This window comes from Branchiostoma floridae, chromosome 7 (assembly GCF_000003815.2).
Source record: "Branchiostoma floridae strain S238N-H82 chromosome 7, Bfl_VNyyK, whole genome shotgun sequence".
NCBI lineage: Eukaryota > Metazoa > Chordata > Leptocardii > Amphioxiformes > Branchiostomatidae > Branchiostoma > Branchiostoma floridae.
In genome coordinates, this window is record NC_049985.1 from 6,630,068 (window position 1) to 6,651,629 (window position 21,562).

General features: G+C 40.8%; 1 protein-coding gene across 1 annotated transcript in view; it reads right to left on the bottom strand.

Annotated features, from left to right (window-relative positions):
* LOC118419755 (leucine-rich repeat-containing protein 4B-like) overlaps window positions 1–19,616 on the bottom strand; it is a 32,581-nt gene extending 12,965 nt beyond the window's left edge. Inside the window, exon 1 of the mRNA XM_035826329.1 lies at window positions 19,430–19,616. The gene's annotated coding sequence lies outside the window, so the exon portion shown is untranslated. The remainder of the gene's footprint in view (window positions 1–19,429) is intronic.
* Window positions 19,617–21,562: the final 1,946 nt, after the last annotated feature.

Genomic DNA, 21,562 nt, shown 5'->3' on the forward strand with positions numbered 1-21,562 from the left:
CATTTATCTATTTATTTTACCAGGGTAATTGATATCACACTCATGCTACAACCTGCTTTTCAGGTGTCCCTGGACACATACATAAACCCAAAGGCAAGGTGAAGTGTTGTGTGCTACATTCATAAGGGTATAAGAATTGAGGGTCAGATGCCGAGGCCGTACAGAAGAAGTTTCTAAATAGGTATCAAGAGGGCATCTATGCACCCCATCGCGTCTTTTGACCGCCAGCAGATAAAGGAATGGTTCTGACTATGACCCTAGGCCAAGGGGAAGTGCTGTATGCTACATTTATGCTAAACCCACCCACACCAGACAAACCACAACTCTTTTTAATTACATTTACAGAGAAAGCAGTATGTTGTAGCAGTATTGCATGTTCTTAGTATGACCTGCCCGGGCTTGAACCCCCGACCTCCCAAATGCAAGGCGAACACTCTACAAACTTCAAGCAAGAAACTGAAGATTTCATATACCTCAGTTAAGTACATGTAAATAGGAATTTTTGAACTAGCCTTAGCACTAGCCATTACAAATATCAGTGATCCTCTTCTTACCTTCTTCCCTTTATCGCCGGGGACGGCTAACCAACGGACTATATCACACTGCTTTCGGGAATGGGGATGTCGGTTTGCAATGCTGCATTTAGAGGATACTACCGTACAGCAACTGTCACATTGCTGAGACTAATATACACCTTATCCCTGTTCGATACGAGCTACAGGCTCCATGACACACGGTAGCGCTGTGACCTGTGTGTACGTCTGAATCCGATCTGCACACTTAACCGCTAAGTGATCCGCTTTGCCGAGTCTTTCACGTTCCGGACCTGATCTAATTCTGCCACAGACCATTACGCCGACAACTCAATTCTGAGAGAGAGAGCCGTTTGGAGCGGGCCTTTTCATTTTCGGTAACACAATATCGGCTGGTTCGGGATTGAGTTTGCATTGACTTCACACCGCACAATTATACTGGATGCTATACGGGATGGCGCTTGAGTGGTGATATCCTATACTGCATTCTGACTATGGTTAGGTTTCAAAATATGGCATGCAATCCAATCTTTAACGCGCCAAATATAATTAAAGCATACGTATCATAACGGTGCATTTTTTTAATGAAAGTATGCGTTTACTTACGTTTCACGTATCATCGTTTTCATCGGGTTTAATTAAAATCATTCATTTCAGGTTATGATTCAGTCACATTTTACTGTCGTAGGATTTTCAAGTAGGCTGTTATGTGAACAGAACCATCAACACAATCTAAGACTTCATTTTCGGTAACAAGATAGATGGATTGAATTATTCTGCCACTTGATTCCAGTGACGCTGAAAAAGAGAAATGGAGGTCTCTCGAAACGTCCGGAAGTAATTTGAAAGCTTTTCTTATTCAGTTGTAGAGTTTGGATAGTAGTATTTGAATATCGTTTACCTAAATGTCTTAACTGTCTAACCACGTATCAAATTACAAGACAGATGAATTAGGCACGACAAATGTACGACCATCGCAAGAATGTCCTCGGATTGCCATCGCACGACGTTCGTCTGATGATTGTGACCGCGCCCGCCCTTACTCTCCTTGCAACTAGTTTACAATGATTAAAACGGTTGCCTTTTTAAGTTGTATGATACGAATTCTTCTGCTCAACGCTTGGATAAAGTAAACTTGATTTGGAAGAGAAAATTTGTTATTGATGGAAAAAAGTAACCTAGCTAAAATCGATAAATTGTTTTACTTTCATTTGATGGTAAATCTTGATGTACAGGTATTACTATAGTTGCCTGTTGCGAATTTTCGCTGAGATAAAAAATATAGTCAATTGCTTTGTAGCACAATAATGTTAAAGCTAGGCATGTATCACCTGAAAATGAAATTGATTTTCTGTGATCGTATTTAGGTCAATTACTATATTACATATTGCAATCTTCCTTGAATGCGGTCGGGAACGATATGATTGTTCGGTTTAACAATGTTCATAAAAATAGAAGGAAATTACGTAAATGATCATCCTTCCATTTGACACTTATCGGTTGGAGGAAAGGCGGATCTTAATGTAGTTAAAGACAACCACTTAACTACATGGTAGAGTATAAAAATTGCATTGCTTCATCTTAGGATCAATGACACACATAGCCATTTGTCTATCGTATGCATCAGAGAATATATGCATTACGTATATTGATGTAATGTCTAAATTGTTCATAGAAATTATAGCCTTTTGTGTACTTTAATGAAAATAATCATTATCATTTATACAGAGAAGGCAATCGTTCTATTATGATAGGGAATACTAAATATTTGTACAGATCGATATGAATAGTCCCGCAGATATGGCTTTTCGTGACATGCTTTTGTATTAGGCACTGACTTAAATATTGGAATTTGGAAACATTTAAAGCGGTATCATGATAACCTGCACGCACTCTTTTTTCAGGAGAGATATTCTTTCTCACAAATGGAAAATACCTAGTCGGTAAGTTTCCAATACAGATTTGTTAACACTGTTAAACTACTGACGCCTTGCTGATAGCTTCAAGGGAAACTACAGTAGCTAAGTGCTGGATACCTTAAAATTGATATAAAACACCTTGGAAAATAATAGCACCTACTCCCACAAATCGTGATCATAGCTTGTCCAAAACACGAGATATCAAAACCGGACGTTCTTCTGCAGTGCCGAGGAAAATCGCCAAGGGTAAAATCCGATCATTTTATTATTGGGATCGGGACAGGACTCAACCGCATGCTACATTCACGACGATCCATTCATAATCCATATTTATGCTAGCAGCTAAATCACTTTCATAACGTTACTTGCATCCAAAAGTTACCAAAATCAAAACCTTCTCGCTAACGACTTTTAAAAATTGGGTCGGATTGTGACTCCGGCCATGTTGCTTGGCTTGACCTTTATATTCAGTGCTGTATCTTGTATAAGGAAGCTCTTTGTTTGGCTAAAGTCTTGGAGATGTAATATCGATCTAGGTCTTATGTACTTATCTGACAAGACGGACCATAAAACATCGTAGTGACCCAGAATCTACAGCCCCGGCCAGGCTAGCTCCATTTATCCGTTGTCAGCAGAGTTAGAGCTGAGGTGGACAAACTTGCAGACGGCCGTCTGAGCCAAGCTGGTCAGAAATCGAAATCGAGTGGAAAGAAATCAATAACTTGGAGCAGAAATGACTGCCCTTTTGTCAACAATGCAGAAAGACCTAGTAACTTACAATCTAGCTGCGAACCTAAATTCAATCATATTTAGATTACACACCAACTATTTGTATCTTTATAATCTTTGAAATGGGTGAAAAAAGACGTTTCATTCGTCTCCGCCCCCTCTCTCTCTCTCTCTCTCTCTCTCTCTCTCTCTCTCTCTCTCTCTCTCTCTCTCTCTCTCTCTCTATATATATATATATATATATATATATATGTTATATATATATATATTATAACATGAAGCGTGCTCATGAAACCAATTCGTTTGTAGAGGTTGACTCTCGAAAAGTGCTTATCTATATCATTTGAATTTTGAAAATTACTTCCAACTTATTCACAATGTCCTGAGAGTTTTGCCGTAGGCGTGCATATACAGCATTGACAATCCTGTATCACACAAGACTACTGAAATTAAGTGTGACACATCTGAGGCAATACAGACATCCCTCCGCGAACACCTTCATAAAATAAACCTTCTGCAATTTCCACCGGGGGCTGTCACGTGTGTGTGTGCATTCTATGAATGCGGTGACACCGAGGACAGAAGGAGTCATCTGTTCCATTTTAATATTTCAGCTACGGATTACAATATATTGCCCAGATTTCTAGTCATAGCATTTCGGGTTAAATCGAGAACCCATTTCAATTTACGATGATTACATCTAGGGGAGTATAAAGCAAAGAGCCCATAAATCAAATGAACCTCTTGGTTGATTCCTCCTTAAGAATATATATCATACACGGTGCATACCAATAAGGGGTATTTTGAATCTTACCGAAAAGAGGAGTAAGTGGGATCTACCTCATGACGTAATATTCTCCTCTCAACCGGAAAGGGGCGATATTGACTTCCTACAACCTTTGACCCTTTACTGACGTCACACTTACATTAAGTCACGTGTTCAGAGAGATTTGGGACTAAGAATTCCGTTGTGTCTAATTTCTTTTGTCGGAGATTACTTTGTTACTTCATAATGAATCCTACCCAGTTGAAATATGACGCACCTTTTTTTCTCACGCATGGTAATTGGAAGAATATAATTGAAAATAAGTTTAAAAGCACACCAGGACACATTGTGCTCATAAACCCTCCATCTGTATGCAACAACTTAGTTCCACCGCCCACGTAAAAATCATTTCCAGGCATTTGAGACAATACCAGACGACAGGTTAGTCGAACGTATTTGGCAACATCTGTGCTTGTACATATTTCAACCGTGAAGTCGATTTCCTTACGGGCGTTTTTCAGAATTAACATGTCAAACTTTTCTGACCAGAGAAGACATACTTATCCAAATACATGTAGTTAAAAGAAACTTTTGACATATTACCTAGTACATGTATATCTCTGCACATACAGGCCGTGATCATGGGCCGCCTTTTAGAAAACTGCAACGTTCCTAATTAATCCCAGATTGGCTACCCACAGCATATTCCAAGTAGCACACTGCAAACTTGGGGATTCTGGCATTCATATCGCGTATTAAGCTAAGATTACTACAAGCGTCCCTAGCATCAATTAATGAGGTACTGCAAAAGAAAATCCACCCCATAGAGAAATTCCTGGAAACTGGTACACTTACTAGAGAGGTTCAATGTATCGATGAGCATTCAAAGGCATTCTAATAAAGAGTAATAATCATACAAAAAACATAGTAATGATATAATTAGTTCCAATTACGCCACAAGACAACATATTACAATATTCGCATCGTTTAACAAAGAGTACGATTCGATTTGTGTTTTTAGTGTATGTTGCCTATGTGATGCAAGATTAGACATCCGTTAAAAGAGTTCTCCAATTAAAGTTGGGATGAAACATGTCCATATTACCCAGCAACATTGATTATTCATAGTCACATATTGCGCTGTGTTACTTACGTTCTCGTGACGTGATTGCCTCATTTATCCTGCAGCTATAGATGGCAGCAGTCGCCATAAGGTCCGCGACCCAGAATGTTTTTTACCTTTCAATTGAGGCCTCGTCATGCAGCAAGAGTTGATGCTGCTAGCCTTAGGATATGTGCATTAAGATTATAGACCCTAATGGGTGGTCTCAATGTAGTATCTGCTGCATCATCTATATCGAGACGAAATGAAATGCCCTTTCAGGAACATGTACATGTATAGAGGAAGCTGCCGGGGGAACAACACTGTACCATTTCTTTCTGTCATCAAAAGCTGCCTGCCATCAACAATCAAAACCTGAGCTTTTCTAGAATAAAAAATACAAACACTAGACGTTATACAGCAGTACCAATGATACCCATCAGAGAGAAATAGACAACATTAATCTTTGTCCTCCCAAAAACCTACTCATAGATCAAATATCATCACATTCCATCCAGAAGCTCTTAATTTTAAGTGACCAAAAGTATTTGGGACACAGAGACACACACATAGACACACCAGAAACAATACCTCCAACTTCCATGGAGGTAATAGCAAACAAATAGTCAACAAGTACTAAATATTATCATGGAAGCTCATCTGTGTTGGTGGTGATCATGGTACAATGTTTAACTTTCTTCCAACACACTTTCCTCCACTGTCGCCTCCTTCTGGATCAGTAATGACCAATCGCTTTAGAGCGTTAACTCGCGAGAGTTACAACAGTGGTCGTTGAAAATTTGATCCGATTTTGTTGGAGAAAAGTTTAACATTGTACCAAGCAAGAAATATACATTTACACTTAATGATTTATTTACATCAAGTGGTTAACGTTGGATGCCGAAATTAACAGTGTACAAGTCCTGATCCTTGTTAACTAGATAAAAGAACATTCAGGACATTACAGCCATCGCTGAACAGAGACAAGGGACGGCATAACTGTTTGGCAGCTTTTAATCCACTGGACACCGTGACGTTATAGGCTATGAGAATCATTGGGTACCTCATTTCTTGACAAAAACTAGTGCTGGGCAGCTGAAAATGTGGTCCATTGTGTTGGAAATTGTAGCTAAATCCTGTTACAGAAGGAACTCAGGTGGCTCTCAACGGTTCCCGAACTACATGACACACATACCCACAATATTCACGCACGGGTAGAAGCAATCAGGGAGGACTCAGAATTCTCGTCACGTTAAAAATCAAGATATGGGCGAGGACAAAGACCTTCTGAGCTGAGGTTGAGATTTCCGTAATGCCGTAGGATTGACCATTGCCGGCAGTCATATATCCTCCATCTTATGATTAGTTTATCAAGATTCCGTGCACGCACGCAGACGCATACCTGCATTTCTAAAAGAACGCGATCTGTATTCTGATAGGGATGGCTATCAACAGGTGCGGAAGGAACGATCGAATTGGAAGACTTGGGTTAGAAGCAACAGTGGTCCTGATCCAATTTCCAACTCTCGCCAGATGTTATATGATACGGCGAGGAAAGTGTGGCAGGTCATTTGGATGATGGAAACGCCCCGGCCGAGCAATAATTTCTTTGGACCACCGAAACCAACGGTTCATATTCACGTATTTGTCTTCGTCATATTTATCAGACTCAGAGTGTACCTATGTCACGTGTCTACAGTTCTTTAAAGTATTTTGTTCTTTTGGCGAATTCTTGGCATTTGAGGTGCCGTCCACGCAATGCCACACCGTGCCGGGCACTCTGCTTTTTGAATTCTTTGTAGCTTGTTTGTTTTTGCCTGTTTGCTTCACTCTGCATTTGTTCATACGCACAGATTGTTTGACATCGACCGTATGTATATTATGTAAATAGGTCAAAGTAAATAGATTTGAAGATATGATACGTAGCTGAACAGATATCTTCAATCTCTCTTATTGATTCCGCTTTCTTAGTTGATTTCAGCAATGCGTATTTTTGCCAAAGATATCTAGAACGGTTAAACGATTTATTGTTTTTGAACTGTAATTTTTATAGTTCGGATACCGTTTTTGAGTAAGCGTTTTGGACCTTCCATTCATGGGTCGATTAATCAGAAAATCAATGCCCAGTATTGCTACATTAGAGAGGAATAAAACAGTGAATTGACGACAGATGGGCGATATGAAGCGGTCCCGCCGCAGGGTCGCGGCTACATTCACCGCACGAACCGCGCCGCCGCGCTGTGGAAAAGTCGCTTTTCTCCGCACAGAACATCAATCCTACGGCATGCCGTCAAATGTGATGAACTTGTGCAGATTATTATTTCCACATAAAGGATTACAAAACACACGCGCCGCCAAGTAGAAGTCCCCGCTGCATTTTTCAAAGCTAAAATAGTTTCAGATTGTGTCCGGGACGAAGTTTGGAGGGTGAAGGATGCTGTGTCCTCTGATTGCCTATATAAGCTAGTAAAATTTGACCGTCCTTGGGAAGATGGGAACGGCTGTAACACTAAATGATGCGTTGATGAAGGCAAGAAAAGGTAATAAAAGATACACAAGGCAACAATTACTCAAGAGATTGGCTACATTTTGAAAACCGTGATGATGTGTTAAGGAAAAGATCAAACTGTTTTCCAGCTAAGAAAATTCTCAGCCCTTTCCAGCTCGCTAACCCAATCACCCTGACACGTGACGTGTATCACATGTGACTTCAGCAATGGGTTAAAGGTTGTTGGAAGTCAATATCGCCCCCCGTCACGCCCGAGAGAAGATTAGCAAGTCTAATTATGCTTATTTGAAGAACAGTTTAACATTTTATACAACGTGGTTTATCAACTCAGATGGACTTTCATGCTAAAAATAATAATTGGCTTGTTTGCTATTCTAAACAATACATGTACAATGTTCAAAACCGCACCCTTAATTTTGTTTAGTGATTCAGTATTCTACATTACAGTCAGTGTATCATCGCACGTTTTAGATTGCATAGATGAAATAGAAAACAACTGTCCAGGAAACTTTATCCTTGATACAGCAATTTTGCAGAGAAAAATTGCAACCACTTACTACATATACATTATGTATGTTCTAATTATCTTACTTTTCCATCATATCATTTTACTATCGTAATCTATTATACCTAGGTCCATATGGCTATTACTATCATAATTACATTTACGTGTTATCAAATAACCGAAGGTATAGAATTGTAACTCACACGGTCTGATCACCGAGAACTTAGCTGTCCGGCGCCAAACCTGACAGACCAGACTATTAGTTTCGACTTTCACGATCACCCACTTACTATCTCAATGTGAGTTTACAATGCGCGCTGCCAAGCGTCAAATACGCACAAAAACGAACCAAATTTAGTATTGATGTACTGTAAAATGGTAATGGACCAACGGTTACATTTTCTAATCCTGTTAATCTTTCGAGGAACGTTAACGGTAAAACGGAAATACAAAGTTTTGAATAGGCAGAGGCGCCACAGTTAGAGAAGCAGCTGGTTGCAGGTGGCTATCGTGAGACGGGCAATGAGATGGCCTACTGAATGATGCTCATAATGTCTGTTCCCAAATATAGGTTATCATGCCTAGTTTCAGGGGGAGGTCATGTGTATGCAGTTGTTTTTATAGATCATGATGGGTTTCTACTGGTTTATATCCACCGAATTTTGGATATTAGTCTATATAAGATGGACGGAGGGTATGGACTCCCGCCATCATTTGACCCATTTCTGGCGTCACAAGTGCAGGAAGTCACGTGTTCACGGCGATTGGTTCAGACGGCTTATGAAGTCTGTGCGAGTCAGTTGAAATTTTCAGTCTGATTCTTCATAAATCTTTTGAATTGTATTTTCTATTTTCATTTTGTTTGCAGATGTTTCAGATTCACTTAGGATTTTTCGAAGAGATAACTTGCAGAAATTATCTTTCGTGCGAAGAGTAATGATCTTCAAGATCAATTGAATACAATTCATGGATATGGCTTTTTAGGAATGATGCACCAGTGATGCTACATATCCTATCTGGAAAAGTGCCAGAACAAAGCAGCATCACTTGCGTCCAAACGTAAGAAAGATGAAAGTTAGCAGCAAGGCACGGTGCCAAGTTTGCCTGTTTCCTTGCTCAGCCAGGCCATGGCCATTACGATATACATCTATATATCTTGCCACAAACCCTAAGGCATCAGATGAGAAGATAGTAATGATTTTCCTGTAATCCCGAAAGTGCACGCATATCATGGACGTTCCTGTAATTTGATACCTCCATAATCTAACAGTTCACTCTAACTTTGATTTGATATTCCGTCCGGTAATCAAATTACACGAGCAGCCTTGACATTTTACCTAATCAGCTCATTTGATTTTGACAGGTACTCCTCAAATCCATTACTGATGGTTGTCTCCAACGGTAACGGGAAAAGGTTTCCAATCGTTTGTATCACCATTACAATTTGTTACCAACGTCTTATGATTTAATATACATGATCCACCACTTCTATCACGTCACAGATATAACCCGTGACTCAGTGAGCAGTGGTTACAAGTTACAGGGTGTGTATGGCGTCTCCCGTCTCTATTCATTGATGGTTGTATTAAAGGCCCTGTTGTTACTATGACGTCATGAAAGTAGTTATTCCATTTATTAGTAGATGATTGCTTTTACTGTTGTACTGCTGAAAGTACTTGCTGTACTGTGATACCATTCAAATCATTGTCCGAACCTCACAATTCAGCCTTTCAGGCTGCAATGAGTTTCGTCTTCAATAAAACTTGAAACTTGAAGATTTTTCCTCCCTTAACAGCGGTCGGTGCAAATTCCAAAATTTGGGTAAAAAAAAACATTTTCTTCTGCTTATGCTAAAAATATCAGTTTGATCCTGTTATAAACTGTATTCTACCAAGAACACAGATGGAGTTTCAATGGATGAAGAATAAATGAAGATCTTAATTGCACGTGTTTGCCCTGATGGGCTAAGTACAGGTCATATGGTAACAACCAAATAGATGTAACGATGGAAACAATCACATAGTTATATGTGCATATATATATATATATATCTACACGACAATCTAGTCTTGTACATTCGACTTTCTCTCACTTTTTGGTAGTTCCATGTAAAATCCTTGTTGCCCTCCAACTATACAGATGGGTCCGATACGAGCGACAGAGCCCCCACCCAATCCGCTAGAAATATAGCACATGGCGCCAGGCCAACTTTTAACATGTACGTAAGTGGCGATATAACTGAAGTGCAGTAAAGTATTCAGTCGTGTCGAGAGAGAAAATAAGATGGAGACGGTAGAAGAACGATAGTCTCCCAATCACTCATACATAGCAGATGTAGCGGTAATTACGATGGATTTGCATGGTTGGTGAACATCCTACATGTCCTCACAGTACCGGCATACGGTGCGCACATGAAGCATGCCATCACATCACAGTATATTGGCACACAGTGTGCAGGTGACTGATGGAGTCACTGCTGCTGAGTCGACGAGCGTGTGACACGTACCCATTGTCTTAACTAATGTTCATCCCACTGCGTCTTGTCGAGCCAACACATTCTAAGACTAAGAGATGGTAAAACTCAGTCATCATTTTTCAATGTCTAAGGCTAGCGTGATTTAGCTGCCCGCCCAGCACCCAGTCGGTACTCTGTGGGGAGGGGGCAGATACAGCCCCAGAGAGCGGAGTTTGCGTTACACAGACTACTAAGATTATCTATCAAGAAACTCATTATTGTAACTGTTGTACAAGACACATCGGAAACCTTGGATGATGCTTGCCGCTGGTGCAGCTTAGTAAGCATTTTTCAATGTCTAAGATTACAACTACCATGCGTTTCACTGTCGTAACTGTCGTTCAGCCCCCAGAATCGTGTCCAACAGAATATGAGATTTTATCAACAGTAAAACATGTTTCATTGTCTAAGATTACAGCTACTATCAGCTGCCTATTCACAGCATGTTCACCTGTTGGACATTATCAAGCAAACTTTCCATTGAATTTCACTGCCAATATAACGGACTCATCATGTTTCAACGACTAAGACTATACATCAAACATAAGTTGTTATTCAACCCACTGTAGTCTATCAAGCAAAAGTTCTAAGATACGCTGCCGCCGGCACACAGTTACCGTTCTTCAACGTCAAAGACAACAGGCTATATGACGATGACGAACGTCTAAGACTACAGCTATCATGAACTTCATGTCGTAACGATTTTTCAGCCCACAGGATATTGTCAAGAAGACATCCTATGCAACCCTGATCTTAACTCACACATGACTTAGAAATCATTTCAAAGTCAACATCAATTTGCCATTGGTTCGATTTCATGTCTAACACTACAAATATCATGAAGATGGTTTCATCATTTTAACTTACGAAGACTACACAGAAACTTTTCTGTACAGTCTTCGCAAGATAACGTAAGAACGACACATTGAATACCTGTCAAATCTCATTCCTAAGAAGGCCCTCTGTAATTCAAATATATATCCTCCACTGAGAGGGTATCTAAACCTCCTAACTGTTGCGGAGTTATATAATTAAAGGATTATAGATCGAATGCATACCACCGTATCGATGCAGTAGATGTAAAACCCTCCAATAATCTCCCCCAGATTGAAGCCCTGTATACAGGAGGCACAGGTACCATGGCGCGTGTCATGATCCCTCCCACTCACCTTCCAGCAGCTGAGAGCCCGATAAGATTAACCGAAAATTAATGATACCGACACATGCACCAGTGTGAGTTGTGATAAGAGCTCCCTTGGGTGGAGTTCTCGGTGCCAGGAAGCTATCTCCGCAGCTGGAAATGTCACTCTGTCGTCGGTGGACCACATCTTGGCAGCTTTTATTGAACATCACACTTTTGTTCAAATTACCGCAGCTTATTTCACATTCATTTCACGCGAACATTCCAGCCAGCCTCCTCCTGATAGCATTGGAGGAAGGCTAACCAACCATTTAACATTTCGTATGTTTTCCTTGCAGTCTATTCAAGTGCCCAGAGGTATAACTAAGCCGACAGGTTGTAAAATCCTTTCCCGATACCCAAAGCGAAGGGCTAGCTTGTTCAATACCATCCAGGATTATTCACGTCTATCATTTCTTGAGACTCTCATTGATTATAGAACACCGCCATTCTTCAACTGACCAGTCCAATAGTCTGTGCCCCCTCCCCCTATACTCCAATGTGAATGATTCATTTTATCACATTCGGAAGGAAACTTTCCATAAACATTCTATGAATTTGCAATGAAACATTTTACAACATTAACATTCCGTCGGACACTGCAAACTCGCATTCTTATGGACAACGTGAATAATTCAAGTAGCATTTAAACGGCCACAAACATACCTCTGAGTATGAAGATACTGTCAACCAGGCTTCATTTGTGTAGTAAAGGTCAGCAACAGAATCATCATTCAAAGTTTTGTGAAAGATTATGCTGGGTGCGTGGGTGTAAATGCCTTCTTATTCCGGTCAACAAGGAAGAGAACAGCCCAGTGTATTTTGATTTGTTACTGTGCACCAAGCTCTGAAGAAGTGTTATTCAATAACTCACATTTATTCTCCTGATGATTGGACAAAAGCAACGTTGCTTATAGAGGCAGCCATTAATAATGAGTCGAGTCATGAGAAACAAAGGACTACACACTTAACAGTAAAAGTACAATTCAGCCCATTCGTGCTGCCAAATCTAGACATTAGAGATTTTGTAGGTCAGCAATTTCTCTCATCATGATGCTGAAACAAAATACATCAATAATCAAATAAAGAGACCTGTAAGAAAATTGCAACAATGAGACCCAGTTGTCATCTAAATCAAATGCCGTTACCGTTGAATGATGTAAATACCCCTGAGAAGATTTGTACATATAGAATAAAGTCGATGGAGTTCCTTTGGTTCATGAATGCATGTACATATCCCGTACATGTACATACTGGTTACAGATTACAATATCATAATTAACTCATTCGTTTTTGAACAGTGGTGTTCAGAAAGAAACAGAACAGAGCAGAAGGGCTATTTGCCTGCTATTACGTCGTCAGATTTCGCCGTTCAAATAGATGGGGTTGTGTACTGTTTGGAATTGGATCGTAACCTGAAGAGGGCCTCGGCTTGACGTATTTCTCTTACAAGCTGTGGGGAGGAAACTCTGGTTTGGTCCTAATGTATAGTTCTCTACGTGGCAAACATTTCTCAGGGACATACCACAGAGATAAAACAGTGCAACGGTGTTTGAACTACAGTCTTCCTCGGGGTTCAAGTCATCTAATATCCGGAACGTTAACTTGTTGATTAAAACATCAAAGACAACTGATCCTAAATTTAACTATATCTTTACACCGTGCATATAGACTTAAAATCGTATGTTAGATGTTTCAATATAGACCTTGCATGTTGATAGATGTACACACTGTATACTATTTTCTAGCCTTTGTGTAGTTTGTGGGAGAAGAAGACTTGGACTGTTAATAACAGTATCAACAGTATTCAGCTATGATTTTGCAACTGAAACTGTACCAGGATTTATGCCCCATATGAATGGGTTCAAAAGTTACGCTCCACATAAGTTTTGTCTTCTGCTTAACAGAATAACTCTTATGTTTAATATCTCTTGCTCAATGTACAAAACTACAGCTAGAGTTGGAAGGGTGAGCTAGACTGTGCCAAAAGGAAAAGGAAATGAGAAAAGAATAATCATTCTCGCACCAGGCACTTCTAAGAATACATCACATTTCCTTTGACTGTTACACACAGCGGGCAATCAAGCATAGTTGCCGGCAACAATCTTTAATAAATGAGTTTTAGTGATAGTATAATGCAATCCCGCGCCACTTCACTAAGTCACGTTTTCTTTGACTGTGAAAGGAAGCAATGCGCCTCGGTCTTAAATCAGATAAGACAGAATTTGGAAGGCAAGTGTAAGTGAATCAAGTTTAAAAGGGAGCGTTATCAACGCTAGTACACGTTTTAAGACCTCGTGATCCATTCGATTACAACCTCTTGGACCTCGACATCTGTACGTATTCCACAAAAACTAAACATTGAATGGTCGTCCATCGCCAGAAAATGCCAGGACGTGCACTGCATTACAATCGGGTACAAAAGACCACTTCTTATTTTCATTCAAAAGGCTCTTTTAGCTCATGCCAATATCGCTTGACGACTTGAGACTATATTTCCCAGGTCCTCAGGCCATTCTAAGCTATCGTTAGCTTGATCTGCTGAGTGTGGCAAAAGATAAGATGCCCTTTGCCGTCGATAAGTCACCACCCTGTACGGTCTTGATTGGTAAATATCACCCCTACGTGGGGCGATGTTTTAAAGGGGGATGAGCACAGGGCCAGCGGGGTCAACTATAAATATGGAGGGGACGTTATAGGGTTGTTCAGGGGTCGTCTGAAGTTCGGAATCCGGTAGCAAAAATGGTGATGGTCATGGTGTCGGAGCACGTTAACGTCAACTACCAATTATAAGAGGATTGCCGGTACTTGAGTGAAATTAAGTTTTCCCATGTTTTTGATACACCTGGATTCATAGGTTTGGGATAATCCTGTTGTACCATCGACCAAACATGAGAAAGTAATACTTAAAAGAAATATTGGCCTAAAGATCTTTTCCAGCATAGCTTCACAAAGTGTGAATAAACGTTACAATAAGTCAAGAAGGTTTTAGCGTTAGGAATTTGCCTTTTGCTTGATCAAAATACGTTTCTGCGAAAGAAATAACCTCTAGATTCAGCATGACCATGGCTGTAAGGGTTTGTCACGAATAGAGTGTCTTCCGACCTTTCAGGGAATTATCGTGGGCTACAGAGCAAAAAAAAACCATTAACATTTGACCGGTGGCAGGGGAAATATGCAACTTAGATACAGCACCAAGACAAGATTATCCGTGGTCGTCTCAGATTGCTTACGCCTTCTACATACAGAGTAGTACCTCAGCAGTCTTGTGGAACAAAGCGGATAGTTACCACTTGTCGGACGCCAAACGTCTGTTAGTGCCGCCTGCCTTTAGAAGGCCTAGCATTTATAATCAGGGCACGATGTTAAAGTGTATTTCAGTATCAAGGTCGATCTCTTTCAAAGTCAAAGTGAATTATTTCCTAATGAGAGATCATTTCCTGGAATAAGGAAAGCTACATGCTAGTCATTGTCTTAAACGTCGGCAACTTAAGATTCCCCATGCAAGCATTATCTGACATTTTGGCAAGCATACAGAATTCAGATGAGCTGTTCAAGATAATGGTCATACTTTTTCTAAGAACGGTATTTGGTTATAAATGAAAGACTTAGCAGGAATGAACAAATCAAGGCAAAATTGCACTAATTGGCAACTCAACTAATCAAAACATAGGAGGAGAAAATTATTAGTCCCTAGAGAAACAGTCTACTAACAAAGCATCTAATCTCCAATGAAATTTGGGACCTTAATGTTCAACATAGCGGGGTTTACCGTAAGCTGTTTTGATTCTTAGCTTCTAAGTAATGTATTGCGTCAGGATTTTTTTTACCTTCTCGGTCTATTGTTGCGACTGTGCCAGTTCATCTTCTAACCAGGTATTTATTTTTGAAGTAAGGCGACATTATCACAATGTAAATCTTTCAGTAACAGCACAACCTGTATGTACAGCCGGTCTGACTACCCTTCGGCGTAACACACAAGCTTCGGAACCAGAAATGATGAGATTTCTGAATTGATTTATTTATAAGTAGATTACTATGTATCTAACTATGTAAACCTTTCTCTAATGTTTAAGACGCACTAAAACGTTATCTAATTTTCCGCCCGCCCGACTTTATTGGATGATCATAGTAAGCACCGTAAAGCGTCTAACTTTGTAGTCTAGTCACATATATAGGCACCGATGTTAAGAATTCCAACCCAGTAGAAAACTACTAGGGTTTGACTTTTCCCGATAATGCTAGTAACAAAGAAGAACGAACTTGTACGCCGTAGAGTTGTAGGCGACGTTCGCAACAGAATTACCTAAAACCCAGACATGTTTTTCTTGAGTATTCAGTTTTATAGTAAAATTCCACCAATCAATTTTTAAATTCCATGTCTCAACGAATCTGAAAATGCGTACGGTTCAGCAAAGAGGCAGCAATCCCCTCCTATTAGACTGTGCAATAAATAAATAAACCATTCATTCATTCATTCATTAATAGAAATCTAACGTCTTCGTGTTTTCATACAGTTCATTTGTACAGCGTTTTCAGATTTTTGCTTGCCATTTCTTAAATAATAACACATAAGATCAAGTCTAGAATCGGGACAGGATTCTGGAAGTAGTGACTTACTTTGTTTCACTTTTCCTACGGGTGTTCCTTACGGTTCCTAAAGAATGGGTGAGACTTTTCATCAGTCGATATTCCGCCCCATAGAACACCCATCATGCACGGCTAGGATTAAAGCATCTGTTGATTTATCGCAGCACAGAGGCGCCCTTATTGAAATTCATTACAAAAGAAAGTAATCAGGAATATTGGCGAATATCTCTGAAGGCATCGTAATATTTTCGCGGATGTTCGCCGGTAAATCAATAAGGTGCCGCCCCTGCTGACTGATGGACGCGAGAGATACAATCCCCGGGAGTTGTAATCACCCCGGCCTTCGGGCTCCGCGGATATAGGTGTAAAACGGCGCGGAGGGGAAAACTGTCGTTTAACGCGCATACAGCCGTCAGCGGGATTTACGGTAATCACATGCGGTAAAATGGGCCAGCTGCAGCCAGAGCGTAAATCATACCAAGGTTTGAGGCGTCGGACGTGGCTGGGAGATAATCAAATCCCGAGACAGGTAGCCCCAAGAGGGGGCACGGACAGTACGTTGTGATAAGACAATACTGACCATATCCGAGAAGCTGTAGAATGACCCATGGATACAGCTGTTGCCGCTTTTCCTGTTCATTTTAGTGCATATTCTAAATTGGGATCAGGTTTTATTGCTTTTCTAGATTCCTATCGCCGCCCATGAACCCTTATAGCCTAGCCTTTTCCATTGTTACCAGTGCCGGCAGCAACGTGCTTCAGCCTATTAGATGCCCGAGGCAACAATCGTTGTGACCATGTCAGGGCATCATACGCCGTCTGCAATTTTACGACCAACAGCACATGGGTACAAGTATATTTTCCGACCATGAAGATTATGGTATTGGTCACCCGGGGTCTTTGGTAACGTACTTGTCCCTGAATATATATGTGCACCCGACATGGTGCTAGGTACTCCCAGCCAACCGTGGTGGAAGCTATTTGTTTTAACGACGTTCTTCCAAGTTTCCGTGCCGCGGCGCAATTACTTTGCTGTCTCTGGCTACTCCGTGTAAACTCTCTCGTGGGACAGACACAGTTGGGGGTACGTGGACGTTATCGACAGCTCTCCAGTAATATTCAGGTACAAAACTCAGCGCGTCGATGGAGGGTAGACATCCAGCTAATACGATACACAGCATTACAGCCACACAAGCGACCGGATATTTGGAAACTGTCAAACGTTTCAGACAGCTTTCCACTTTCGTCTGTTAGTGACTGAACAAGACCTGTAGTCAAACATGTATTTATTCACAAAACTACGATAAGATATGCAAATGAAGTAAGGACAAATTCTAGATAGCCCAATAGTAAATAAAGTAAAACAAGGCACTAGATTAGAGTAGGACAAAGTGTTGTATGTATGTATGTATGTATTTATATGTGCCCAGGGTCACCTGAAAAACAGGCAGTAGCCTGAGAGTGTTTTTCCTAGTTAAATAGATAAAAAATAATAATAATGATAATTTAAGCTCCTGTATTTTACGACCTGAACAAATTCAACAACCGATTTTACGAATGGTATGATTTTTAAGAATACCTTAATAATTTAATAAAATACCGTCAGATAACTTGAAAGGACAGCATTTTGGTCTCCTTGTCTTGGTCTTTTTTAGTCATGTCCAGACGCCATGATATGATACAGCAGGCAGCAGATAGGCATCGGTACTCCCTGGTCATCAGAACGAAGAACTAGTATCCACGCACGTCATGGAATCTGCTGATCACTCTCAAACTAAACGTCTGGCGATTTTCTTCACGATGGCATTTCCACAAAAATCGTCTTTGGGAGGTTGTATTTCGGCGGGCGGAAGGAGATTGGAAAGGTTATAGGCCATTTACACCATCAGCGGAGAGTAGAAGGGCCTTCTCGGACTCTTCAGCGCACTCCCATACCAAGGTGGGTAATTGGTCTGGGTGGAATGGGGTACTCACCGAAAATTGGAAATAAGACCATCGGAAGAACATACATTTCTCCCGAGGCAGCGAAGATGTTACGTCGATAGCGAATACATTACAGAAATTCAATATACCTCCGTGTTCATAAGCTCCATTGTTTAGCACACACACCTTCGTGCAACATCTACAGTTTCGCTCAACTTAAATGAGACTTAACCAGCGGCAGCGATGGGCAATAGAAGATATATTGTTGCTATATTCACTGCGGTGGTGTAACGAGCACGAATCTACAATCCCACAGCGCGTGTGAAAACTGTACAATAGCGAATTGTGTGCAATCAGTGTGCCATTCCCACCCACGGAATTGCACACACCATCCAAAATAGCACACATAGCAAGATATACTCTCATTTTACCCGGGCGTTGGATCAAAATAATACAAGTAGTTTGAACATCCGCCCGGTGAAAGAAGTTTAAAAAGAATGTCTGCTTCGAATCATATGGGTTCCCCATGAAAAAAACTAGCGCCAACATTCATTCATTCATAGATATACAATACAATTATTTTGCATTATTTTTTGAATGGTAACAATTATGCACAACCCAACAAAACTTCCGCCAGTTCTGTAAATTCTATCAAGGGGATACTTTTGACCGCCAGTACATTAGGAACGTATTTAAAGCTAGCTGCATCAGACAAATATTGGAGCTGTTGAAATTATGCAGGTATTTGTTCAAAGCGTTCCGGTACTATACCTAATCTCACACCTCCTTTGTGGCTAAATGGATTCTTGTCTAATATCTCCCCTACACTATGGCAGGTGCGATGATTAATGGCATCGAAGATTAGAGATCAGAAAGTGGTGTACAGGCCTGCTGTTACAGCGATACTTTCCCAATTAAGGGAAAATGAAGAGGTTGAATATTCAACATACCGAAACGACCAACCTGTCCGAATTGCACTGCTACAATCTGTGAGTGAAAACACACTAAAACGGGCATTTTGGCCAGGCGTTTAAGAGGGGTCCTTGTCTCGTACTCTTAAAGCTCTGAAATATGCGGACAAGTATTCAAGGAGAAGGTAAAATGCGTACCCATGTACCTCTCTCTACCAGAAGTTTAAAATCGATGAAATTACCCTACCTGCTTACAATTCCATCGTCGAATCCGGTCGGCGAAAGGTTCTCCTCTCTGTTCAAAACGAAATCCTTGCCCTGTACGCAGAGGCTGTGCACTGCGCTCGACAGTACTCGGTGTGGGTACGCAGTGCCGAGTTGGAGGGGACCTGTACGGGCACAGCGGGCGTTCAAATGACGAGTCGCGATAGAACGCAGGCTCGGTACACAAACACAGGTCGATACATCGCCTGTCTATCAAGATGTCGGACTAATAACGAACACGGAGACCCCGGGTACTGATTGGTATCGAACGTGACGAAGGCGGACGCTAGTCTGGACCCCCAACAGCGCATACAGCTTCTGGCGGGGCTGCCTTCATTATGAATAGTATGAAGGAAACCGCGTGGAATCCATATGGCGCGTCGCACCCAATGATTTATCAGAGACCGCCGTGCGAATGGATGAATCGCTCACTTATTGGGGATCAAATAGGGGTGGAATTTCTCAAGGGTTTTGGGAGACCGTTGTTTCTTTCCCACAATGGTCATCGAATATCCATAACCATTTCCGTGATGCGAAATCCGATAAAAGTAAAAGTACAGCTTCGTATCATTTGATGATTTATCAACAGTCGACTTGGCATGTCTTCAAGCCAGTTACATTTGTTGTGAAAACTTTCGATATTTCCTGTGAACCGCAAGGTGATATTCTTATTGCATCTAATATTTGTTGTATAGCACTCGTCATCATGACGATCAAATCAAACGCTGAAGACTTCTTGCGCTTAAGTATGGCCTGTCACCTGATTTTACCCTATTTACTCGTAAAGATGATTTTCTTAATGTTTTGTATCCTTATCTTTTGTTTGAAGACTTTAATGTATGAACTCTTTCATAAGCATCAGACGAAGAGAAAACTTTACGGGAGTTTCGTGGCATGCAAATATGTACATACAATATAGGGAAAAAAAGCTGCGAGTTTTCATTGATCTCCGCTGGGGGCGCTACACGACAGCACATGTATGGTTAATTCCAGCATCAGTGGGGCAAAGGTGCGAGCTCGCGCCGCGGAGAGCCATTCAGCTTAACTAATGTTCATGAATAACACAGCAGTTTTGTCAATCAGAGTTCAAGGCCGCACTTGACCTGGGTATACACCTAGTTTACGCATCAACGCGAGTTACGTTGGGAAAAGCACAAATCGCCTTCTATACGTAGCAAGGGCCGGGGTCAACCATGATATACGCCAGTAATAGACTGATCAAAGTAGGATACAAGCAGTGATGAAGGAAGCGATCTTTCTGACTGGATAGACTCCTATTTATCATGACAATGTACATCACTGCTTGAACTGATAACTTAGCGAGCAGGGACGTTAGGTTTTTCCTCCCTGTCAACTTTTCCTTACAACTCTGTTCTCATCAGCAGTTAGATAAGGCATTAAAACGTGGAACATGCATCTTTGATATTGCTATGAATACAAGATTTGAACACGGAAAGGAATTTTTCTTGTGGAATACACGGGCGGAACCAGCGGTCTTTAAATTATTCAGCGGCAGATGTATGTACAACCGCCGGGATGTCTTTGATGAACCGCCTATGTTTTACGCAGCTCGGCTGTTTCGGATATTGCAACGGACGTTTTATCAAGAAGCCTTTGCGTTTACCATCAAGATTTATTTTTCTATTTAACTCTCCGTGTCAATTTCATTTGTACAAGTCTATGTAACATGAGGCATTCAGCTTTCCTGTTGTTTGCGGCGGATGTCTACCTAGAAGTCAAATATAATAGTCTTCGTAACATCACCAGCGACTAAAAGATGTTTGAAGAATACTCGAATTAGTTCATTCAACATTCCAATTCTATTTCTTTTGCCCTGGTTCATGCTATATAAAACGTTTCTATTTGCTCTTGTTTGTGGGGCTGTCTAGTCTAAATAGATTAAAACAGCTACTTATAATTTACATTAAACTTCCAGGCACTTCTAACCGGTAAGTTTCTTCCATGTAGCCCATATTTAATGGTTTTGACGAATCTATCAATTAGCTATCGGAATACATGCATGGTAATGATATAAATGAACAGATGGCACCAACAGCAGATGAACTTTTGCTCTGTTTCTGATGACGTCACAGAGAAGAACATTGCCTTCACTTCT